Below are 26,950 nucleotides of genomic sequence, written 5' to 3'. Positions count from 1 at the left end.
TAGTGAACATCAGATGATAAAAGTGTTTAATGCCAAGGTTCAGAAATATAGACCTTATCCTGTGGAATAAAATGCAATTTCATTGGCATGGGAAGGATGGCACCTAAGCTTTTTTCCTGTTCTGGGCCCTGACTATGTTTTCTGTAACCCCGAGGGTGCCTGCAGGCACTCCGTGCAGTCATATGAACTATCTACAGTTTCTGGAAAACACTAAGGTCTACCATACCACGAGGCCTTTGCATATGCCACACATTTGCCAAAAACACAGTCTGCTTCATTGCTCTTTATTAATCTTTCTCATTTCTCAAGACTCAGTGTAACCATCATGTCCTATATGAATCCCTCCCTCTAAACATTCCCACTAGGCAGAGCTGTTTACTTCCTCCTCCTCAGCACTTCCCTAGCACCTTGTCTATAGGCAATACAATACACCTACCACAGTGTATTGTAATCATAGATTCACATCCTTTCTCCACTCATTAGGAGGTCATGCATTCCTTGAGGACAAGACCTGGGTCCTAATCATTTTATCCAGTCTACCACTGCACCCACTTTTTCCTATCCCAAACACTTACCAGTCCTAGCACAGTCTCTGACAAATAGCAGGTAGTCAGTGATCTCCATAGGATGAGTGAATTAGGACTGCATTATATCTTGTGTGATCCCTAGGCATTTCAGATTTCATGGGCCACTTTCTCTATATAAAGAATTAAAATGGTATTTTATGATTGCATTAGTATAAAGATAAATATATTAATATTACATATTAAAACTTTTGTACTCAAATGTTCATTTTTTCCTTTTGATTTGAAAATAAAACACTTTCATGTGCCCTAAAAGTACGTTGAATCCTAAACACTGTGCCTACTGAGCCTAATGAATAAGCCAACCCTGGAATGAATGACCAAATGTATTCATCAACGGAAGTCTTCTAAAAGATATTTACCTTTACTTACGTAAGCTGATTAAGGTTTATTTCATCTATTATGAGTAAGATATAAAGTGTTTGATTATATATTTCTTTGGCTTTTTTTCTACAACAGAAGTTATTTTTTAATCCATAAGTAACATCATAGGAAATTTAATAGAAATGTTCACGTAAAACACTATCCAGTCCATTTTTGAATAATGATTTTAAATGGGTGGTCAAAATTATCACTAGGAGGGCACCCTACTGTTCTTTGAATAGAATAAGAGAAACATATTAAAAATCAAAAGGAAAAAATTAATTTTATAATATAACATAAGGAATGAAGATTTCAAACAGCACTGTATATTATTAGCTGATAACTGCTATCTACAAAATATCATGAAAATTAGATTTCAGATAGTAGATGAGGTTTGTCTCAGTGAAAAAAAGGTTTTAATAAATATTAAGCACAGAAGTATTTGGGGATGATGAAGATTCAGTAATTAAGCATTAAACATGCAGTGATACATTTGACACCAAAGAATTAAGGACACAAAAAATTGCTTAGCTAAATGCAACTGCCAAGAGGGTTGAACTCACTATTTTTGTGCTCTAAAGAATGACAATTCATCTAGCAGCAAATCTTTCTTCACCATTTATGAGTTGTTAGAAATACTGCATATTAGGATTAAATAGGATTTTAGAGACACGGATTCTTAGAAATGAAGCAGGTTCTTAGCGATCCATTTCCTTTTCTATATAGAATTAATGTCTCCAGCATCCCAGGAAATTGTTAAGTAGAGATGGCTACAATATTCTCAATAGATGAGAAACTCACCATCTCACAAAGCAGGCTGTTCTGACGCCATATAATTCTAACTTTGTTGTTTAAATCCTGTTCATGTCAAGAAGAAAATATACTCCTTTCCCCATCCCCTCAAAAAAGTACACAAAGATTAACTTACATAATACTCTGGAGGAATGATAGGTAGAACAGGATTGATTCAGTTTCTAGATAAGCAAACTATATCCTTAGGCACTGAAACACTTTTTTTCCCCATCATAAGCAGTTTTTGATAAGCATCTTTTAGGTAATATGGGATAGTAGACAGAGAGGAGAGTTTTCAATCAGAGAAATCTGAGTTTGAATCCTGGCTCAGAGGTTTATTAGCATCTGCATGACCTTAAAAAGTGGCTTAAGCTCTCAAAATCTCATATTTCTTTTTTCCTAAACCTTAAGGGTTGAGAGGATTAGACATAATGTATGTAAAGTACCTGGCACAGTTCTTGCTACAAAGTAAATACTCAGTACATGCTAGCTACAAATAGTATGTCTCTTTAAATGTACTGACCTTATTTTGACATTTTAATGATTCTGGGGTGATAATTATGAGTATTAATGATCGTACAGCACTTTGAAATGGGTCACAATGTTTATCACCACCTTAAAAGTGTCAAAAACCTGCTTTCTCTAGTTCCATGGGTTGTTTTTAAATTTTTCTTCTTTATCCCTCCTTGTTGTCATATAACTGAGTCACAGCCTCTCACTACCTTTCTTAGCCTTTTCTCATTTAGTCTGTTCTGGTCGTGGAAACAAACTTTAATTAGCTTTGTGTTTAATTGAAATAAGTGTCCATAGGTTCTTCACAGAAAGTCTGAGATCTTTAAAATGAAGTATTCCCATTTTGGAGCCTAGGTTTTTGTGTGTATTCTATGGCATGCATGTTGACTATGAGGACATTTTGCCTTCCCTGCAAGCTTCCAGAAGGCTGTAATTGTCAGATACCTAGTGATATAGTTTAGATGTCCTCTCTAGATCTCATGTTGAAATGTAATCCCCAGTGTTGAAAGTCGGGCCTGGTGATAGGTGGTTGGATCATGGGGACGGATTTCTCATGAGTGATTTAGCATCATACCCTTGGATGCTGTCTTCGCAGTAGTGAGTTCTTGTGAGATCTGATTGTTTATAAGTGTATGACATCTTCCCCCTGGCTCTCTCTTATTCCCGCTCTCCCCATGTGATATACTGGCTCCCCTTAGCCTTCTGCTGTGATTGTGGGCTTTTTGAGGCCTCACCAGAAGCTGAGCAAATGCCTGGTGCCGTGCCTCCTATACAGCCTGCAGAACAGTGAGCCAATTAAACCTCTTTTCTTTGTAAATTACCCAGTATCAAGTATTTCTTTATAGCAATGCAAGAATGGCGTAATGCAGCTGGCCTTTAGATAGGACAGAAAATAGGTGCATGGGAAGGTGATAGAGTTAAATCCCTGTTTCTGATCTGTAAAATGGGCCAAAAATTTTTGGCCTATTTCACAACTGAACTATTAATATTAAACAGATAGACATGAAAGATATGAAAAACAGCTATGAAAGCTCCCTATAAGTCCAACCCATCGATACTATTATATATTTTGCACACTCTTTAAAAAATGGATGATGAATATATTTGCAGTTTTATCTGGTAGAGTACAAAATATGTTTGCTTTCAGTTATACAACTCCTTTTCATGAGATCTGTATTATTACAGATTTTTCTGACACCCAGAGTGCTGTGCACAGATGTCATTTGTGAACCTTGATCCTAAGTTGTGTTGTGACTTATTACTGTGGTGCTCAAAGTGTTTTCAGCAATGCCATGACTAACTTCTTTACTAGTGGGTGAAAATACAATAACTTTGCTTATTTTTTATTTTACTAACAACATTTCACTTACTGATTCTACTAAGTTAAAAAAAAACAATATAAAGTCACCCCCTGATTAGATTTGTCCTTCATTTTTTAATGATACATATGTGATACATGCATGTGAGGGTTCCAGCAAAGAAATAAAACTTGGACTTCTATCCTATTGTTGGAATACTCAAGTTTAATAAAGTGTGAATATTCCTGTGCTTAGAAAAACACATATTTGGTCCAAGTTGGTGTAGTAGTTTCATGTTGCTACATGGCAGATTACTCCAAAACTTAGCAGCTTAAAACAACAAACATTTATGATTTCAAAGTCTTCGTGGGTCAGGAATTTAACTAGGTGCAGCTTAATGGAGGCCTCTGGCACAGGTGCAGCTGGGGCTGGAGAATCTGCTTCCAAAACTAGTCAGGTGACTGTTGGCAAAACATAAAAGATTCACTTCCAAGCTTAGCTCACGCATGCAGTTTCTCACCTATGGGCCTCTCCATAGGCTGCCTGGGTGTCCTCAGGACACAGCAGCTGGTGATGAGAGACACAGAAAATGGGCTGGGAGCTGGTGAGAAATACACCAGAAAAGAGTGCTCAAGACAAAAGCCATGGTCTTTTTGTAACTAAATATCAGAAGTGGAATCTATCATTTTTGTTCTAGTCTATTTGTTAGAAGGGAATTGCATTCAAGGGAGGGTAGGGATTGAATAAAGGCACGAGTACCAGGAGACAGGGATCACTGAGGGATACTTTAGAGGTTGCCTAACAGCGGGGTTAGATGTCCAGGTTTGCAATTACTAAATTTTTCTTTATCCTTATAGCTGGGATATAAAATACCTTTTTTTTTTTTTTAGCTTCACTAATGATCTTTCCATACAACCATGAATTAGGTGCCTAAAGTATTTATCACATAAATATCCTGGTTATGCTAATACTAAAAACACTGGAGCAAACACAATCTTTTGTAGCATGTAACCTCTGTGGCACATCTAAAGTTCCAGCGGACTTATCTGTGTGCATCCGACTCTATGGAGGGAGCAGGCCCCATGAGCTCCTGCAGAGCAGTGACAGAAGAGGGAACTAACACCCACGATCCTAAGAAGGAGAGGGCCCTGTCCTAGACATGCTTACATGTATTATCCTAATCTTCACCAAACCTGCCAGGAAGGCCCTCTCTCCCTGAATTTATAGATGAAGAAAGTGAATTTAAGTAACTAACTCATGGCCACATAGGTGGAAGATGGCAACAGAATCAGGATTGGTTTTCCAAGGTTATGGGGGGGGGGTCCAAAGCCCATGCCATGACCACTGGCATACCATGCTGCATCCATGCCTTATGTCATTGTGTGGGGGCCTTAGTTTTTCTAAAGAAATATTTAATGAACAAATACCACATTTTGGAAAGTTAAAGGAAATTAGATGTGCAACCAATTTCTAAAGGGTTTGTGAATCAAAATAACAATAATAATAAATTTGTGTGTACACATTACAGGCTAAATTATATCACCCAAAATTCTTATGATGACACCTAACCCCCAGAACCTCAGATTGTGACCAGACATGGGGATGGGGTGCTTAAAGAGGTGATTAAGTTAAATGATGCCCTTAAGGTGAACTCTAATTCGATATGACTGGTGTCCTTATAAAAAGAGAAAATTTGGGCTAGGCATGGTGGCTCACACCTGTAATCCCAACACTTTGGGAGGCCGAGGCAGGCAGATCACCTGAGGTCAGGAGTTCAAGAGCAGCCTGGCCAACATGGTTAAACCGGGTTTCTACTAAAATACAAAAATTAGCTGGGCATAGTGGTGCACGCCTGTAATCCCAGGTACTTGGGAGACTGAGGCAGGAGGATCACTTGAACCCAGGAGGCAGAGGTTGCAGTGAGCCAAGATCACGCTATTGCACTTCAGCCTGGGTGACAGAGCAAGACTCCGTCTCAAAAAACAAAAGAGAAAATTTGGATACACAAAGAGACAGTAGGGATACATACACAGAGAGGAAAGACCTCGTGAAGACACAGCCAGAAGGCAGCTATCTACAAGCCAAGGAAAGAAGCTTCAGGAAAATCTAAATCTGCCAACACCTTGATTTTGAAATTACAACCTCCAGAACATAAATTTCTGGGCTGGGTGTAGTGGTTCACGCCTATAATCCCAACACTGTGGGAGGCCGAGGTGGGTAGATGATAGCTTGAGCCCAGAAGTTCAAGTCCAACCTAGGCAACATGGTGAGACCCTGTCTTTACAAAAACTACAAAAAATTAGCCACGTGTGGTGGTGTGTGCCTGTAGTCCCAGCTACCCAGGAGGCTGAGGTGGGAGGATCAACTAAGCCCATATGGTAGAGGCTACGGTGAGCCATGATCTCAGCACTGCCTTCCAGCCTGAGTGACAGTGTAAGGCCCTGTCTCAAAAAAAAAAAACAAAAGAAAAAAGGAAAGAAATATCTGTTGTTTAAGTCCCCCAGTCTATGGTTTTCTGTTACGGCAGCCCAGCGAACACACATGAACATTCACATATATGTGCATATATGGAATAACATAGAAGTATATGTCTATATATAATATAGATATAAATATATATGCATATGTGTATGTCAGAATCCCTTAAGACAAAATAAAATTTTTTACTAAATGTTAACCAATATTTTCTACACTGGGAGTTTGTGTTAGGTTAGCTAATAGGTATTATGCTTGATTTCTTCACCTGTCATTTTTCAAGAACTTGTGAGGCTCTCTGGTGTTAGGATATGAGCAAAGAGAATTAGACTCACACTCAGACAAACTGGCTTTAAGTCTTGGCCCTGTCATTTATTTTCAGCGATAGGATCTTGGGCAATATGCTTAGGCTTCCTAAGCCTGTGCTCCTTATTTTTTGACTTTAGCTAACATTTCTTGAGTACCTACTACAGGCCAGACTGCAACTGATCTCTTTTGCATAAATCATCTCAATTTGTAAAGTGTGATAACAATGCCACCTAGCAGGGTTGCCGTGATGATCAAGTGGGCTGAAACTTATGCAAGAGCTCTATAAAATGCATGGACTCATACAAATACGAAGGTGTGTCATTTTTCTGTTTTCCACATCAGTGCTTCCGAATGATAAAACTGTAATTTTGACCTTAGAAACAACTGTTCATCTAGTTTTTTCTCCAGTTAAATTATCCAGAGATAATCTAAGAGTTGTACTAATCTTCCCCAGGTTCAGCTTTAAACCTATCACTCCTCTGCTAAATAAACAAACAAACTTAAAAATTTGAATAATATCCAACATATTTGTGTGATGTATAAATTTAAGGTCTTCAACAATCCAGCCTCGACCTAACTTTCCAACTTTATTTCTCATTGCATATTCTGCATCAGGTTTTCAACACAATGAAATAACTCCTATTCAAACTCAGAACATTGCTTCCTTATATCCTGTGCTAAGGATTCCTGTCTCTAGTCTTTGCAACTGATGATACATATGGAGCATTTAGCAAACAGCCTGGAATATAGTATTGTTACCGGAGGTCCTTGCTCCCAGAGCTCCCAAGATGGTGGCGGGCCACTTCCAAAATGGCAGTGGGCCACTTCCAAGATGGTGGCAAGCCTCGTGTTCTCTGACCTGGGGTTCTTGGCCTCACGGATTCCAAGGAATGGAATCTTGGGCCATGCAGTGGGTGTTACAGCTCTATTACAGGCCGTGGGTCACGGAAGAGAACTGTGGAACTCAGTGACTAGTGTTCAGCTCGATTAGGAAGAACCCAGGCACTTAGCCATGCAGGAACAATGGCAAGCCTTTAGCCCGATCGGGAGCGGCAATGGGTGCCTCGCTGGGTCAGGAACACAGCAGACACCCTGCCGGATCCAGAGGGATGGAAGTCAGTGGCGGGTCTGCGACGGTGACAAACAGCAGTGGTGGACGGTGAGCAAAAGCTCAGCTCGAGCTGTAACGAACACGGACCAGAAGAGTGCAGTTGCAAGATTTAATAGAGTGAAAACAGAGCTCCCATACAAAGGGAGGGGACCCAAAGAGGGCTGCCGTTGCCGGCTCGAATGCCTGGGTTTATATCCCGATCCTTGTCCCTACCACTGTGCTCTCAGGCAATAGATGATTGGCTATTTCTTTACCTCCTGTTTTTGCCTAATTCGCATTTTCGTGAGCTCTCTGATTGGTCGGGTGTGAGCTAAGTTGCAAGCCCCGTGTTTAAAGGTGGACCCAGTCACCTTCCCAGCTAGGCTTAGGGATTTTTAGTCGGCCTAGGAAATCCAGCTAGTCCTCTATGTCCTCAATAATGGTAGCTGCTATCATTTTTACTACTATTACCATCATTATCATCACTGTCAGTCCTTCTAATCCTATTGAAATATTTCTCCCATGACAAAACTTGTAAGTTACAGATGATTTCATCCTCCTCCTCATGTCTATAGCTTTATATTCTAATCTTTAGGGAGAAATTTTAGTCATTTTCTATGATACATTGAAGTTACATATACTCAACAAATAAACATTTATTTACTAAGCACCTACTTGGTGTTAGAACCTGTGTTAGAAAGGATACCCTGGACAAGATTTGTCTTCCCTAAGGGAATTTGCACTCTAGTGGGGGAAACAGACAAGTAATCAGGCATCACCGCGTCTTGCCTGGATTGTAGAGACACCTCTGAACTAGCCTCTCTGCTTCTACCCTCGCATCTTAGCACAGCAGATGAATGCACCTTTTAAAATAGACATCTGATTGTGTCCCATTTTTCTGCTAAAAATTGTGCCATGAATCCCTAATTTACTCGACCGTTTATCTGGCCCTTCAAAACTCTGCTTCTGACGTGGTCTCCTCCTATTCTCCTTGATGGTTCTGTCCCAGCCATACTGGCCTGCCGGCTGTCCCTCCACATTGCCAGGTTTATGCTCTCCCTTCACACTCATTGCTCCCTCTGCCTGGAATGCTCTTCCTTGGATATCTGCTTGTCTAACTCCCTCACCTCTTTTAAGTCCCAGTTCAAACAGTACCCTTTCAATGAAGCCTACCTTAATCACACGATTTAACTTGGCTACTCAGCCACTTTCAACTATCCCTGCTCTATTTCTTCTTGTTGTTGGTTGTCCCCTTCTAAGCACTATATAATTTACTAATTATGTTAATTGTTAATTGTTGGGCTCTCCCCTCTAGCTCTATGAGGGCAAGGAGCAGGAATATATTTTGTTGTTAACTAATGTATCTTATGGACCTAAAAGAGTGCAATGAAGCAAAGTCGAGGCTCAATTTTTAGCTTCCTAATTTTTGTAGCCTGAAAGTACCTGTTATAGGGACTTTGTGGGAATGTAAGCTCAAAATGACTGATTGACAAGTGGAGCTCCAGATTGTGAAGCTAGGAGGTGTTGAATAAATAATTGTTACTGAATCACTTTCAGTCTCCTTAACCGTATTTCTAGTGTTTTCAGGGGGTTTCATTGTTCTAGGATTCATTTTTATGTTTTCACATTTCTAGTAGAATGTATTTCAAACAGATTGCGTGTGTGTGTGTGTGTGTGTGTGTGTGTGTGTGTCTGTGTGTGTGTGTCTGACCTTTCAGGACTTCAGGTATTACTTTGTGACCATTGAAGTTCTAAGGAAAAGTTTTGCTTTTAAGTTTTATGAAAGTCATCAAAGTACACATTCACCTCACATTTTTCAGGAGTCTTTTTTTTGTATATGAGGCATTAACATACATAGTGGCCGTTTGTTGTTTGTCAAACAATATGTATCTAAAAACATATTAGAGAGGCAACACCAATTCAACTCAGCAAATAATTAATGAACATTGACAATGTGAAATATTTTCTACAGGTTTTACAAAAATGGAAAAACACTTCTGCTCTAAAGTTGTTTTTAACCTCCTGGGTGAGAGAAACATATGGACAACACACTACAATGTAAAACAAATATAAGAACCAGAAGAAAGCCACAAAGTAGTGTAGGGTGAATCAGCGAACTGTGCACATCCGAAAAGAGACATTCATCTTTCTGTACTCTTCACGAAAACCGCTGCCCTAGGCAAGCTCTCTCCATAAACAAGTTAACAACCAATTATCCAGAAATTCTATTAACCAGAATGCCTTGCTCCTCAAACTTGTCCTCTAACAAAGGATTTAGTGTTCTTTCATTCTTTTGTGTATCTATGCTATGTTTGAGTAGTATGAAAGGCATTGTAAGAATTAACTGAAGCTAGACTTTAAAGCTGATCACAGTTATTCAGTAACTTGAGTCCCCCTCCCCTGCTCCCCTCCCCCACCTTGATGGATTTAGACAGGGGCTGCTCTGAGTTCCTTTGTGAGCACGTAAGCTCAGAATGACTGATTGACAAGTGAAGCTTTTTCCTTTTCTAGGGGAAAAGAAATTTCCAGGGTCATGCTCCTTGTATTTGCAAAGAGCTCTAAAAGCTCCAGAGAGTGAAAAGAGTCAAAATTGACTTCTTGCTGATGATCACAAACTTCATGACAGGGAAAAGGGGAAAAAAAGGGGGGAGAGATTGAGGCTGTGATGCAGAATGTCAGGATAACTACCAAGGAGGATGATTTCAAAACAGGCCTCTAGACAAATAGGAAGTTAGATACTCAACTAGAAACTACAAGCATTAGATAGAGGACAGAAGCTGAAGAACTTCAACCCCAATCAAGATAGTGTCTGCAATAGCAGACTGTCAGGAAAGAAGGGTGACAGTCTGCTGTGCATGGCTTTCTTTAAGGAAGACACAATGCCCATTAGAGTTTCCGTAGACTTGCCATTCCTTCAATATTAAACTACATACATCCTGGTACTTGTTTCGGTTGTTCTAGGGGGAAAAAAGCTGTATTTCTACTACCCATATTCATATGCCTACAAAGTATATCTATCTGTATTCTAATACTCATCTTGATTTATTCATAAAGGGCTGCAAAATTCATGCTCTAGTGAGGAAATGTTTTAGCTCTTCATATCTCTTCTGTGGTCATTTTCAAAACTGAATGACGAAAAAGATGGAAGTTTCAATCTCCATTCATTTTGGGAGCAAAAAAAAAAAGAGTTCTATATACTTCAGGTCTTCATTTCTAACAACAAAGTCTGGGATTTTGAAGAGGGGTATTTTTATCCTCAGGAAATAATCTTCTTTAGAAAAAAATAGCTGAAAAAAACCTAGTTATGCTGGTATGTGTTTAAGCCTTTATATTGAGAAGGGAGATTATTAGCATAGTGGTTTGAGAAAATAAGTAGGATTCCTGTTTAATGAAACCCATTTTCATTACTGCTTGACTTCGTGACTAGATAGCCAAGGGCAGGAAGGCAACAGAAGCTGGTGCTGAGTGGGGCTGTTTCCGAGTCTGAGAGAAATGAGCTGATTACTCAGAAGTCACAAGGAAGCAAAGCGAGAAGCTGGTAGAGTTACGTAGAAGGACACACGGACCTCAAAGTTATAAAAAGAGACTCTGAGAGGGCAACATGAAAAAGGGATCTACTCCAACAGGTTTCGACCATATATCTGACATCTGGAGTGCTTTTCTGACCTGAGCTGCTGATTCAGTTTCAGGTGCATTGCCCTTTCCATAATTTTACCACTAATAAACATGGTTTGTTCACCAGTGAGAATAAAAACCTTATAGCTTTCATGCTATAAGATTCCTAGGAATTCATTTCACCTTGGAAAATCTCTAGTTTTACAATCAGAGCTCAGAAATTTAAAAAAACTATGTATTTGTTTAGCTTTGCACAAAGTACCAAATGCATAAGAATCATGAATTGTTAATGAGAATGTAAATAGGCATGAAAAAGGAAAATTTCATTTATTAGTGCACATTTAGGGAATAGCCTTTATCCAGGGATGCAAAGCATGAGTGTAAGATTTGGCTCATCTCTCAAGAAAAACAGTTCACATCATCACAGCCCTGTCTAACCAACTACAAAATGAGTAAATACACACCTCACATTTGACAGAGGTATATTAAGTGATTTAATTCAATCATTGATGTAAAAGGCATTGAGTTGGGCCGGGTGCGGTGGCTCACGCTTGTAATCCCAGCACTTTGGGAGGCCGAGGTGGGCGGATCACAAGGTCAGGAGATCGAGACCACCGTGAAACCCCGTCTCTACTAAAAATACAAAAAATTAGCCGGGCGTGGTGGCAGGCGCCTGTAGTCCCAGCTACTCGGAGAGGCTGAGGCAGGAGAATGGCGTGAACCCGGGAGGCGAAGCTTGCAGTGAGCCGAGATTGCGCCACTGCACTCCAGCCTGGGCGACAGAGCGAGACTCCGTCTCAAAAAAAAAAAAAAAAAAAAAAAGGCATTGAGTTATTTGAATAAATGAGGTTATACAAGTGGGAAGTATCATAAACTTTCACTTCCATATATCACTTATGAACCTCCAATCATCAAACAAGATCTGTACAGAAGTGTTTTCCCCATAAATCATTTTCTGAACGTAAAGTTAAAAATCCCAGATGCCCTGGAAAACATAAAGTAGATCTACGCTATATAATTAGTTGAGAATGGAGTTGTGCTAGTCACTCCTCCAGAACCAACACTGTCATCCAGCCTCTGAAAACATTCAATCAAGTCATCCTATTGTTTACAAATCAGATGCAAACCAAAATACCGCAAGGTTAGCCTGTTCTTCAAATAGCTACACTTCTGGCATCATTTCACACCAAACTGGAAATATAGAGATTTGAGAGTTTTCCCTGTTGTTGCTAATCTTCCCACTCCAAATTACGCTGCTGCTTCTGTATTTTCTGCTACATTTGCTCTTTTGCAGGTGGAGCTGACAATTCTGAGGTCACACTGGGTCATCAATGGCAAGCTGACAGTAGGACATGGCTGTTTGAGCTAAGTTACTAATAAGTGAACCCATGGAGTGCCATTTCATTAGCGGATGTATCATTAAAAGCATCACCTCCATGACTTACTCATTGTTCTTTGCCCAGCCTGGCCCTTGCCTTGAAGCCCTAAAAATAAAGAAACCATGCTAGCTTAGTGAAGGGCTGGGACCAGCTAATTAGTGGCCCCCTTCCTGCATACTCTCTCTTCTCTATAGCACAGAGAAAGAACACCTCCTTCCCTGCCCACAACTATAGTTATGAATGGATTTGTTTCAGGAAAAGGGAAGGAAGAGTATAGGAGACAATGGTCAAACCCAGGAAAATAAAATCAGAAATCTAGGGAGACAGTGCCCTGGGTCCAGGGGCTCAGGACTCAGTGACTATAATGTTGGTATTTTTTGGTTAGTGTTACAAGCTGTCATTGAAGTCAAGCAGGCCAGGATATAAGCCCTGTCTTCACCACTTGCTAGCTCTGTGAACTCAGGCAAATTACTTGCTTTCTCTGAACCTCACTTTCCACATTTTTAAAATGGAGATAATAAAAACATCTATCTCAAATAAGATAATAGATAAAGTACTCAGCACAAATGCTTAACTATTGCCATTAACTTCAAAGTTTGGCATCAACATCTCTAAAATGGCTCAAATATTTCTTGCCCTGGATGTCTATTGAGATATTCTAAATTTCCCATCCCCTAATGACGTCATTGTCAGCCTGAGTTCAGTTCCCAAACTTTGTGCTCTCCAAACACTTATTTTTTGCAGCACTGATTCATCTGTGTTATCTCCTTTTTAGGACTGTAAAGCACTTGAGAATAGACACAGCTGAAAACAAAGTCACATATTTTTCAATATGGCTTACTAAGGATGTTATCTATGGCCACACAACTGAGCCAAGACAGTTGGACATGGTGTGACATAGAAAGCAGACCTGAGAAGCTCTTCATTTATTTATTCAACACACACTTAAGAATTTACTATACACCATGCACTGGAGATACAGTGGTGAGCAAGATATAGATTTGTTATCATTGTAATAAATGCTTATAGTGAGTCATAGTCTTGAGGCGAAGAGAAGTTTTCCTTAGGGAATGATATGTTAGGAAGCTATCGCTGCAATTAATACTCCATAATAAACCAGCCCTAAACAATCCCAAAACATAGTACCTTTCAACAGCGAGCATTTCTTATTTCCTTCACAGGTCTGTGGGCTGTTGGGGGAAGTTCTGCTTTGGACTCTGGCTTGGTTGTACTTGGCTACAGGTTTCAGGTCAGGTGCATGCTCACTCTGCGTATCTCATTCTGGGGCCCAGGGTGAAGGAGCAACAAATACCTAGGATTTGCCCTCCTCATAATGAGCAGAGGAGACCAAGTAGTCAAATACCATTTCACAAGCACATTTAAGGTCTTTACTCACATCATATCCCCTAATATTTCAATGGCTTCAAGCAAGTCATATAACCAAGCCTAACATCAGTGAGATGGGAAGTATACCCCACCTACTCTAGTTCTCTGCAAAGTTCCATAGCAAAGGGAGTAAGTGAATAACAGCAAAAAGTAATCTAATATACCTCAAGTGACAATTGCACTAACAACTTAAAGTGTAAATCAACATTAGCAAGGTAGAGGAGAATTCAGCAGGACTAACATGATGGAACTAACTGTTCCATCAATTTAGACGATTGGCAATTATTTCCAGATACTACTTTATATGTCACATCTTTAAGATACTATTAATAGCCAATAACTCTCTAGCCTCCCTGCCATGTTCCTTGAAGGGTTGAATAATACAACGCAATAGTTATATGGAGTGTGTTGGGGAACATTTTTTCTATTTCTAAGGAGAATTCTTTGAACCCTAAAAAACTAGATAAGACAATATGAATACATATTACAAATGGTAGCACTTATTCTCCTTAATTGAAATGTATGAGTACTGAGGAACAAGGGTAAAAGTAGGATTTGTCTATCTATCATTGTGACAAATGGGCAGTTTATCGCTTTGCATTTGCTCAGCAGTGCAGGAAAAGGGTGTAAGTTCAGAAAAATCTATTTCCCACAGAGCAATTATCAATTTTAATATTAAATTTTAAAATGATTTTTAATTTATCAACTGGTCCCGTAATTCAGGGTTGGAACTGTCAGATCTCTGCCTTGGATATTAGGCTGATGATGGGTCATATCCAAAGTCCATAGATAATGAACATTTTGTAAATCTGTAATACAGTTCTTTTTTTTTTCTCATTGTAAATTAATTGATCTTTTTGCCATTAGGGAGACCATCAATTGCTCTACTTTTCTCTCTTCCTCTTTCACTTCTTTTTGCTTCAAATTCAAAGCAATTCATTCCAAAATAAAACCCAATTTTAATTAAAGCTACCCTAGTCCCTGGAAAAGTAGCATTCTCTTGCTTCACCTGGACTTTGAAAGCTTCCTGCTTTCACGCAGTGTTGAAAAAGCAATAAAACAGAGGTGAGTGGCTTTAAAATGAGAGGTCAAAAATTGGCCTCGTTTTACTCCCCACTCTCTTGGCAGTGGAACCTTCCTCTTGTCTACAGTTCAGATTCCAAGAGAAAATTTGCAGTTGGTAAAACCACAGACCTAAGTCAACTTGTACTTACCAAATCTCACACATAAGAAGCTAAGGCTACCACCGAGACCAGAGCCCTCTGCTTGGCTCTGATTTGATATGGGAGATTCAAATGTGTTTGAGGAAGTCCAATATTAAAATGCATCAGTGTGCATTTTAATTAACAACACTTAATTTTCCCTCAATGTTTATGAATTGTCCTATTCAGTCTAAGATAACACTCTCCTAGTCAGATCTAAGGTGGTACTTTCCTATCCAGGTCTAAGATGTTTTTTGCTATCCAGCTCTAAGAGAACATATATAATAAAATGATTGATACTCTTTACTAATCAGGTAAAATTACTGAGAAATCAATATACCATATTAATTCCTAGCCTTCCATATAACTTCTGAAAATCCAAATATGCCATGATTTCCTTTTTTTTCCTACCTTTCAGAATTGATCTAATATCTCTAAAAGCCTATCACACAGTGAAGAACTGAACAAAGTAATTGGTAGATTACTGTTGAGATTAATGAATCCAAAGCTAAGCTCCTTGTACCAGCTATCTTTGGCAAAAAAATTCTTATCATTTTTTATGGAAATAAGAACAACCCTCTATACAATAAATAGTATAATTTTCTCCTCAACTTAATGAAACATGATAGACCTAAAGTTCTGTGAAAGTACATGCAGCATCTGCTTTAGTCAATTCGCCATCCCAGACACCTTGCACAATATGTAGCACATGTGAGGCATCGAAATATTACATGAATTATTAGATATATACTTAAGTATATAAACATGTAAATGGACAGATAAATGACTTTTAAGCCAGCCCAAGACTGTTTGATAACACAAAATAAACCAAATCAGAAGAAAGAAAAGAAAACCTGGTTATTTGTAAAAGGTGTGATATTTTCCCCTAAAAGATAAAAAATCCAAGGTCAGTTTTTGCCCCCAGGGAAAGAAAAGACCAATGCCAGCATCCCAGCAGTCACCGGAAGTCCCCCAGTGCACGCAGACCTGATGGAGGAGAGAAAATTGAAGTGAGGAAGTAGATTTCATTTTTGAGTTTTAGAGTAGTTGTTATAAGTAATAGGGAAGAAATAATTATTTTTTAAATGATAAGCACTACCTGGTCAATGTAACAATCTTCTATTTAAATGTAACTTTGTAAAATGTGGCTATTTGATGGGTACATAGTTCTACCACGCTGGATGTCTTAGGTCAGGAAGTACGAAAAATAATCACAATAATCAAAACACATCAGGCAATTAGTTACTGGTTGTCATTGTCATTTACCTAAAGAGCATAGTGGGAGGCCCTCTCTGCTCTTTTCAGACAATAACAATTCTTTTAAAGAGAGGATTTTTATTCCCCTTGTGCAAAATGAAGAGTAAAGATTTTTTTTACATCAAGACGTTTGGTGGCATGTTTTAGTTTGACATTTTTGTTTCCCTTTTTGATAACTTTCAACCTCTTCAACCACAGAAAAACAAATAACCAAGAGATAACATCACAAACAGGACTCTAGCAGCCCTGGAAATTGGAATCCGGCCTTCTCGTCCTCAGCACAAAATTCAGATCTCCAGATATATTCCAGACCCTGCCTTTCAACTGACTCTTTGTCATCTAGCCTTCTCATCCCCACATCTTCCCAGCCCACAATTTCATTGCAGCACATCGTCCACAGAACTCTTTCAAAAAGGAACAGGGAAAAACACCTCTAGCTGTACTCTTTACAGCTCTGCATTCCTTTGCATCAATTAAAACAAACTGCTACAGGAGACTGGAGCACTCAGCAGTCTCCTTGCTCAGCCAACCTGAAGAAATCAGAGAGGAGTCCCAACAAAAAAAGGCAGAATAGGTTTAGCAGATAAATAGACTGGACGCATTTTCCCTTGAAACCTTCTGGGGCTTGTTTACCACAATCTTAGTCTCCAATAAAGAATTGACTTCAGGCTTTGTAAAGCATGATGCCCCTTAAACACCAGACAATTGGGCTTATTTCACATGGAAGAAGAATTGTCTCTAAAAACCCACCTGAGGGTTGCAATAATATTCCACTATCTATGTCAGAGCCAAAGATCTGAAAACAGACCTTCATTCCAGACAGAGGCTCTGATAATTGAGTGTAAATTGGCTTTGGAAATAGATACTAATTCCTGAGTTTAAAAAGTCCAATGCAACTAAAGATGGACAAGAGAACCAAGGGCTGATGGAAGCCGCCACATGGCATCGTTCAAGGGGCCTACACACCCTGATAAATAAGAAGTAGAAGTTTTTGTGCATTTCTTGAAATAACTCACGTGTGTGTGTGTGTGTGTATATATATTTGAGTGTGTACAGTCCTCATGACGTGAGCATGGAGAGGCCATGTGTCTCATGCTGGTACCTAGGCAGGTGTACATGATAGGTTAACTGGTTTAGGCTTTGAGGGTGCCCTGGCCAGACATCCTACTAGGTTCACCTATGAAATGAACATTTCAAATTCATATATACACACACATACACAATTGGTTATTTCTTTTTCTGTGTGTACATATGTATATATGCATGTCTTGGTCTGTTTTGTGCTACTATAACAGAATACCTGAGACTGGGGAATTTACAAAAAGCAGAGATTTATTTCTTACGGTTCTGGAGGCTTGGAAGTCTAAGGTTTGGGGGCTCACATCTGGTACAGACCTTCTTGCTGCTTCCTCGTATGGTGGAAGGTGTAAAGGCAAGAGGGTAGGGAGGGGGAGGAGGCCAAACATCCTTTTATGAGAAACCCACTCCTGCCATAACTAACCCACTCTCACAAAAGTGGCATTAATCCATTCATGAGGGCAGAACCCTCATGACTTAATCATCTCTTAAAAGTCTCACCTCTCAACAGTGTTGCACTGGGGATTAAGTTTTCAATACATGAACTTTAGGGGACACATTCAAACTATAGCAATACGTATTTATCATTTTCCCCATTCTCAACCCCTAAGACTTACCATTCTTGAGGAGTTAGCTCAACAGCAAGATCAATTTTATTTCCTTTGCATTCAACAGCTTCATGTAAGCCCATAAAACAACAAATCAGTCAACTATCAAAACTAACAGCATTTCATCAGTCCTACTTTCCCCTTAATAATTCATCCCTCTTATGTTTACTCTAATACCTGTGCAACATAAATATGCATGACATGTGGCTGTGTATGTTCAAGCACTTTCATGGATAGACTAACAGCGGGAGACTTTTGACCTTGGTCTGAATGGGAAAAAGTTACTGCAATGACTAATGACAGAATTGACAGCTTCGTACTTTAAAGAGGAAAGAGGAGAAAAACATTCCCGAGAGAGAATTTCTTAACAGCAATTTAGATTTCCGTCTAAGAGGTGCTCTTTGTAAATTACATTTGAAAATAGATACTTTTTCTGTACCAGGTTTAACAAGGATAATACCTATCCTGTTGCCAAAAACCTTACAGAGATATTGTAAGAAATAATAAAAGAATGTCTGTGGAGCCTTTGAGCTACTTGGAATAAATATGCTAACAAATACAAAGGCTTCTTATTAACTCTAGTAAATATTCTGTCAGGAAAAAAAAAGCCACAAATAAAAGTGAGATTTGGGTGAAATCTACTAACTCCTAATCCAATTCTTCTGGATGCTTCAATTACTTTTTTTCTGACTCCCTTAAATTTGTAAAGAGTATATTAGATATTTAGCATCTTATGTTCTCAATGTTTAGAGGTTTTTCAATATCTTGGCAAATAATACCGAGTATTACAAGGACCAATTTAGTTAGGATCCATAGATGGCTGGCAACTCTGCTTCACTGCAATCAAGAAATAGTAAAAGCACTAAGATTGAGACTTTGTTGTTGGCTTTGTTGTGCATCATACGCTTTCAATCTCAAAGGGATTTTTCCAGATGTTTCAGCCCGTTTTCCTGATGCATTCGAACTGTTCTGTCTTCTGAGTTCATTTGCCCTAAAATATACAAACCCAAATATCAGACTGAATTGAACTCAATCATCCTTTGCCATTTTTAAATGAAGCATTCTGTTCTGTCATCAGGTGAAAGGGAGAACAATACCTTCAAGATCTTATTTGCAGATACAATATTATGAGAAACTTGGCACAGATTTATGTATCAGCTTGTAATGGCACAATTAGGATCTTTAGCTGCACAGGGAAACATAGGCCAAAAGGCATTTTTCATTCTTTGAACAAGCACCAACCAAACAGGGAAGGCTGTTGAAGTTAAAGAAGCAAGACTTCCAGTTACATTAATAAGTTTCACCTAGCGATGCTTTTCCTGGGCCCAGAAAATGACAGACCCAGAAAATGACATTTGTCCCAGCAGGGATTCCAAAACTGTGCTGCAGGTATTACTTATGTTGGTAGGGTCACAATTAACACACCAGATGTGCAGAGAAAGGGGAGCTTCTTCATTTTCTACAAGTGATAAAATCTTTCTCACAAGCTTCCACCCTGCTGGGTGGCTGATGGGAGTAAAGGGTGGGGAGCAACAGGCTTTAACTTTAAATTTGCCTATTAATGATGTTTCAGCTCCTCTGGGTTACATAGCCTCTTTGAGATAATTTTTTAGTCAACTCAAAGTTCACTCCCTAATGGAACTGTTCTCCTTTCTCCTATTCTTTCACCAAATGATGTTTGAGTGCAGGGGATAAGTTAGTCTTCATGATTGGGGATGGAGAGGCCCTTGGTCTCATGCTGGTACCTAGGCAGTTGTCTATATTAGGCTGACTGGTCTAGGCTTTGAAGGTGCCCTAGTTGGACATCCTACTGTGTTCACCTTTGAAATGAACAGCTGTAATTAGTGAAGTTCTTGGAGAACCAGGCCATCTCCCTTGGTGAATGATTCAAAATTGGGTCTCACTACTCAAACTTGAAGCTGCATTGAGGTCTGTGACCTCCATTTGGTAACCTCCCCAATTTTTTTCTAGATTAGAGCTCAGAACATGTCATTTCCTTACATCTTCCTTTTCTCTTTCTACCATTGCACATGACTGAAGGCACAATCTTTCTATTTTCTCTTCCTTCGTAACTAGGGCTTCCCTTTCATTGTCTTAATCAGCTCAGGCTGGCATAAGAAATTACCATACATTGGGTGGCTTAGACAACAAACATGTTTCTCATGGTTCTGGAGGCTGTAAAGTCCAAGATCAAAGTGCCAGCGTTTCAATTCCTAGTGAGGGCCTCTTCCTGGGGTTTGCAGATGGCTCTCTTCTCATTGTAACTTACATGGCAATGACAGAGAAATAGAATGGAAGGAGGCTCCTTTCCAGCTCTCCCTAGGAGGGCACTAATCCTTTCATGAGGATTCCACCCTCATGTCCTAATTACCTTCCAAAAACCCCATCTCCAAAGGGCATCACACTGGGGATCGGAGTTTCAATAGAATGAATTTTGGAGGAACACAAACATTCCATCCATAGCAACAATAGTTTGGATTTCTTTGCCCTGGGTGGTGCATCCCCCAGCCCACACCTTCCCAGACGTCATATGATTCATGCTCAGCCTTAGAGGTAAAAAGTTTCAAGAGAATAAGATTTAAGGGATAATAAAATACATAGCATAGTATTTTCAAAATTTTATCTCTATTACAAAGCACCAAAATAAAAGCCTTTTTGAAAAGTACAAAGTTAAAATATCAGCAGTGTGTCTGTGTGTGTGAGAGCATGTGTACATGCATGTGCATGGTTTTCTATGTCTATACATGTGTATACATGAAGTAGAGGCCTGTAAAGACTCACAGGGAGTACAGCCTTCTCAGCCTATGAGGGCAAGACCCTTTTGAATTATTCCACGTTTCACAATGTCAAAACTTACAGAGTATTTCATCACCTGCCATAGGTAATGGTGCCTTGAAAATAGACATGAGCTGTCAGCCCAGAACACGCTCCCCTCTAGGAACCTGAGTATTTCCTCCAGGAGGTATCAGGGAAATGTCAAATCATTGGAGACCGCCTTTCCAACCCCAGCTGGCCTCAGCCCAGGATAAAATACATGTTTCCTGAGAACACTTCATAATTTTGACTCCACGACAGAGGTCCCTTCTGGATTTTCCACACAGAGTATTTATTCTGCTCTCCCCAGACTTCCTCATGGAGAACAGACATACTACCCCTACTACAGTCTATGGATTAAGCTGATGTTTAGACAATCTTTTGTTTTCCCTCTGGAATAAAGTAAGTCTGTGTTTCTCTTCCAAATAGTATCCCAGAAGTTATTCTTAAGTAGACTCAATCTTAGGAAGAAATTGAGTAAGTAAAGAGGAAGTTGAGTAAATGAAATTTCCTACAGTAAATTCCATCTGCTAAATAATTATTTGTCATAAACTCTGGAGGAGTAAATTGACCTAACATGGTACTCATCACACCTCACTTATAACCAGTCTCTTTTTATAGCCAAGGATACAGTCTGATGGCAACTTTTAGTTACTCACATATTATTTATGAGTTTTATCCATATAAAATTTGCTGGTAATCTGCTCTCCCCACAGTTCTTTTTTTTAATTGCTGACAACTGAAAGACGAGTGTAATTGAATTCACTTTATAATACATTGCTTTTTTGTCAAGGAATATATAATTATAAATAAATTGATTTATTCAAAACTTGGTTTGAATATCCTAGGTTGAAATTATCCTTCTAAATAGTATTGTGCAAAAGGCCTAGATTTGGAAAATTAGGCAGATCTGGATTCAAATTTGGCCTCACTACAAGCTATTTTAGAGGAAGTTGCCTTCTGTCTAATTTGGTCATCTATAAAATGAAATAATATTCTTAAAGTAATTACGAGGACTAAATGACATCAAGCCTGAAATACCTAAAACCATTCTTGGTAAATTCAGAATACTTTTTTTTTCCTCTTCTGCCCTGGAAACCAAGTCTAACAGTACATTATTAGCAGTTTTACATGTATAGAATGTAGGCAGGAGAGAAACCAAGGTCAGATAAATCTGCATGCAGTTTCCACTGCATGATCACGTTTCTGCTGAGCCTTGGACTCTGTCGGAGGCACCTAAGTATTAAACATAATATAACATAGCATAATAATCAACCTAAAGGGGATGGTGGGTGGTCAAGAAAGAACAGTATCCTCCAGGTTTGGACCCAGAGGGGAAAGCTCCCACAACACGGGTCCTCTGCGCAGCCAACCTTGAGACATCACTGACAGACATGTCCCTTTGCTCAGTATGCCTTGTGAATGGGCCAGATACAGAGCACTGAGCTAAATAAGAGAGACGTGGCAATGAACAAGACAGTCCTTGCTCATTGTCTGTTTGGGGAACCAGAAAGTAAACCCGCAACTCAAATTTGGTATAGTAACGGCTAGCTGAGAAGGAAGTACTGAGTGCCATGATGAAGAATTTCTCAGAGGAAGTAGTATCCAAGCTGTAACCTGAAGAATAGGAGTGATCCTAAGGCTACCAATGCCGATACATACCTAAGGAAATCAGCTACTTTGTTTTCCATATAACTTGACTCAAAATTTCTGCTCTTGTCATAGTCTCTCTATTTTTATGCTGAGTATAATCTTATCTTTAGTCCACAACCAGTTTGTTTACTTTCCCCATCTTTCTCAGATACATGTAAAATTAGTTACTAACAGCTAGTTATTTCGTTGAATTCCCTAGAAGTCACAGGATCCTAATCAGTTGCCCATTCATGTAAGTGTAGGCTGTAGAAATTGCTCTTATAGTGAAGTAATGTCATGTTAACAAAGCATGTACTAGTTTTTTTTTTTTAGTGTGTTCAAAGTTAATATTTGATAATACCCAGTTCAATGGATTCAGATGACAGGTTTCAAAATGCAATTTTAAAATGGCTAAAAATATATACATCTTTATCTTGTAAAGCTCATATAATTTGTACTTGTGTAAATAAACTGGGAACATGTTTGTTTACCCGGAATCTTTTTTGATGTCACGTACAGAAACCTAACTCAAATTAGCTTAAACTGAATCACAGAGAATTTATCAAATTATCAGATATGGGTAGATCCAGGTCTTCAAACATTGCATCGGTGCTCCTTCTCTCTCTCCCCCTTCCTCCCTCCCTTCCTTCATTTATCTCTTGGTTCTGCTTTCTCTTTGCGCATTATGGCAAAAATAATCCCCAACAACTCAACTCAAAACATATGTTAGATTTAGTTATGACAGAGAGAAGTCAGGGCTTCTTTACTAACAAATTCTGCAGAACTCCTGAAGATGCCTCTAATGAGCTAAATTTGAGTCATGTGACCATTTATGAACAATCACAAGAGCAGAGAGGGGGTGCCCTAGTTGGCCAGATTGAGTCACATGCCTGCCATCATGGCAGGGGAGACACCTGCTTATAGCCAACATCTTCAACAGGTTGGAAAGGACAATTGCTGAAGGAAAAAGATACTGGGAAGACAACATAACGGCTATTCATTATAACATAAAATGATCAACTGTGATACCTTTTTTTAGCTAGGCCAGGAGAGCATTTCAGTGTGTGAGGCCTTATTGCTAGTTCACCTTGCAATAGTGCCACCTCTGCTAAAGAATGAGTGAGAATTATCTACAGCCCCTGCATGTATTTACAATCATATTCCAGCTCAAAGGGAATGAGCCTCTCAAAAGTTAAACTTAAGCCCCAGGCTCAGACTGAAATAGGAGTTTTTAATGGGAAAATCAGAGAAATTTCACCTGGGATGAAATATCTATGAAACACATATGAACATCCAAAGGAGGTAAAGGCAAGTTAGGTCTTCATACTTCACACTTAATACTTCAAATATGGGAACTTCTTAACTGGTCACAAAAACATCCAGATAACAAGGCTTAGAAGGGGACATTTCATTTTAAGGGAATTGTGGGGCAATCAAAAAGTTCCCAACTGTGCAACAGAGATTTACAAAATATAAATGCAGTGAAAATTAGGGAAGTATGGATTATTTAGTGGACAGAAGAAGAGAAAGTGATTTCTTAATTTTCTCCTTGATTCCCCCAGAACCATGTAACAGCTTAATTGCAAAGAGATGCTTTAAGCAACCATCAAAAAACATTAAACTGCCTTGTGATAGGAATTGTGCTAGAGGCTGAAGACAGGATAATAAATGAGGCATGGTCTTGGCCTCAAGAAAGTCACAGTTTTATGGGGAAAAAAGTCCCCTTCAGCAGACAATTAAAATATAATATTCTACAATAAATGTCTATAGAAGATTCTATTACAACACACAATAATTTAAGAAGTCACACCTGCAACTCTGCCAATAGATATATTCCTCTATATTGCCTGAAATTCCACCATTAGAAGTTGGTCTATCTGAGTTGGAAGGCATCTTTTTAAAATTTCAAATAGCTCTGATGTGAACACCATCTTAATCAGGATTGTTAGTTTTCCTTACTCGGTGTGAATTGATCAATCTGATCGTTTCCCCTCTGAAGCACCTCCAGGCAGTAAACTCAAGAAATGGTGGTGTCTTGGGGCTTCAGGAACAAGGGTAATAGAAGAAGAGAACATTGGATCTGTGGGACTGGGGAACCCCCAAAGCCAGACTTCCTCTAAGAGACCAATTAAGACTCAGGCCAGCCCAGCATAGCTGCTTCCTCTTTCAGTGCACTGATGCACTGTGTATCAGGACATTAAAGAACACTCGATCCTATAGAATGGACAATGAGTCACTGATTCGATTACTTGGCTGGCGATGCACTCATCAGGAAGAACTGAATAAACTCTCCAACTGCACATCTTCTGTCTCCCATGCCGAGGTGACCAGGCAGGCATTTGGGTCTTCAAGATCTGGAGGGAAGTTGCTAGGTAGAAACGAACCCAGGCAGACAATCACTAATCAAGCCTATGCACACCCACTGAGACAATTAAGCTGAATTTATCTGGGTTTGTATAGAAAGGCCAGGATCTATACTGGGAAGAACTTGAATCCCTAGGGCCTGTAAATGGGATGAGATGCGCAGATTCTGAGAGGGTTGTGGGAATCTCAAATCACATCTGAGAAGACTTTATAGGCCTGGGCAAGGACAACAAGAGTGAGGCACCGCAGACTGGGGATGAGGTCCTCCTCATATCTTATGGATCTGTGTAAACCCCAGGATTTCCATCCAACAACATAAAGAAAGGGAAGGGAGTCATGAACAGTGAGTGTAGAAGACATCCCCCCAATCTTCATGGATACGCCTACATTGATAGAGCAATGTAGCAGTATTTGTACACTGGATAGTGTGGAAGAGTCCATTGCCTATTACAGAACTAGCTAGAAGTTATCTTTTCAGTGGGAGGAAATGCAAGATCAAAAGAGAAGATACTTAGAGGAAGGCAGAACACACACAGTAGTTAATTCCCCATAGTTTGTTGTAAAATAATATCAAGTGTTTAGAAATGGTCATTTGACCTAATATGGCCAATGATAGGAGGCATGCTGAAAATTTCTAGGAAAGGATTCCTCACTCCTAAGAAAGAGATATTAAAAAAAAAGAGGTGGTCCTTCTTCCTCTGGACATTGTATGTCTAGATGGGACTGCCAGAACTGCTACAGCCATATCACTATCAGCCCGAGGAGGCAGCCAACACATGAAGAGGCATAGCTAAGAGATTGGCTGACAAGTGGAGCTGGAATCCTGGCATAGCCCACACAGAGCCATCACTTCTTGTTACATAAGTTTCAATATTGCTTAAACCAGTGTTCTGTGACTTGCTGCCAAGAGCATTTGCTATACAAAGTACGACTGTTTTGGTGTGTTCTCTCCACACTAGCCACAGTTGGTGCATTAAGCTTCAACCTGAACAGTGGATCTATACACTGTGTAATGGCCCCTCATTTCCCCAGTCCTACCTATTTTCTATCATATACCAAAGTGCTGTCACCCCCAAACAACCCCGCCAGACTGTATCTTTGCTTAAACACCTCTACGGGCTTCCCATTTCCCATAGGGGCAACTCTCTTCCCATGGCAGACAAGGCCCTTATGCATTGGGCTTCACATGCCATCCTGTCATCTCCCGCCACTCCATGCCCTGTACCTGGAACATAAGCCATTCTGGCCTTCCCTCTGTTTCCCAACACAGTAGCTCTTTGTGTCTCTTAGACCATTTGTGGAAGAATTGTGCTGTCTAAAATGCCCTTTCTCATCTATTCTATCTGCATAGAAAAGTAGACTTTTCCATCTATACTTGTCTCTGGGAAGCTGTTCCCTGACTTTTCTTTTCTGTGTGTTTCTTAGCACTTGTGTCATATCATCTAGGACCTTTTTAACTATCTGTTTATATGCACTAGTTCTCCCCATTAGCCTGTGCACCTATGATGGTTAATTTTATGGGTCAACTTGACTGGGCTAAGGAATGCCCAGGTGGTTGTTAAAACATAATTTCTGGGTATCTCTGTGAGGGTGTTTCTGGGATAGATGAGCATTTGAATCAGTGGACTAAATAAAGAAGATCTGCCCTCACCAATGTGGTCAGGCATCATCTAGACCACTGAGGGCCCTGACAGAACAAAAAGGCAGAGGGAAGACAAATTTGTTTCCCATTTGGGCTCAGACATCCCCCTTCTACGCTCAGCATCTATGCTCCTGGTTCTTGGGCCTCTGGACTTGGACCAGGACTTACATCATTGGTTTACCTTGTTCTCCAGCTTGCAGATGGCAGATAGCGGGAATTCTTGGCCTCCACGATTAAGTGAGCCAATTCCATAAGTCGAACAAATCGATCACTTTTGATGGATGATAGAGATAGATAGATAGATAGATAGATAGATAGATAGATAGATAGATAGACAGACAGACATAGATAGATATATCCCATTGGTTCTGTTTTTCTGGAGGACATTTACTAATACAGTGCCTCTTGAGACCACCTCTGTAACCTCAGTTCTGGACTCATCCATAATAGGAACTTAGTGTTCCTGGAACAAATAAACAAACGAATGAATAAATGAGTACAATCCAGGATTTCAGAAAGTCAGAAACAAATTCTATAACATCTGGAGTCC

At 39.5% G+C, this 26,950-nt stretch overlaps 1 long non-coding RNA gene across 3 annotated transcripts in view; it reads right to left on the bottom strand.

Annotated features, from left to right (window-relative positions):
- LOC131383619 (uncharacterized) overlaps window positions 1–26,950 on the bottom strand; it is a 339,813-nt gene that overhangs the window by 205,832 nt on the left and 107,031 nt on the right. The window contains exon 3 of one of the 3 annotated variants that reach the window (XR_009213778.1): window positions 18,773–18,939. The exons of the other annotated variants lie outside the window; for them this stretch is intronic. This is a non-coding gene — a long non-coding RNA (uncharacterized LOC131383619). Of the gene's footprint in view, window positions 1–18,772; window positions 18,940–26,950 lie in introns of those variants that run through there. 3 annotated transcript variants of the gene reach the window in all.

Source organism: Hylobates moloch, unplaced genomic scaffold, assembly GCF_009828535.3.
Source record: "Hylobates moloch isolate HMO894 unplaced genomic scaffold, HMol_V3 SCAFFOLD_5, whole genome shotgun sequence".
Lineage (NCBI taxonomy): Eukaryota > Metazoa > Chordata > Mammalia > Primates > Hylobatidae > Hylobates > Hylobates moloch.
Note: the sequence above shows the minus strand (reverse complement) of the source record. Positions and strands in the feature narration are given on the sequence as shown.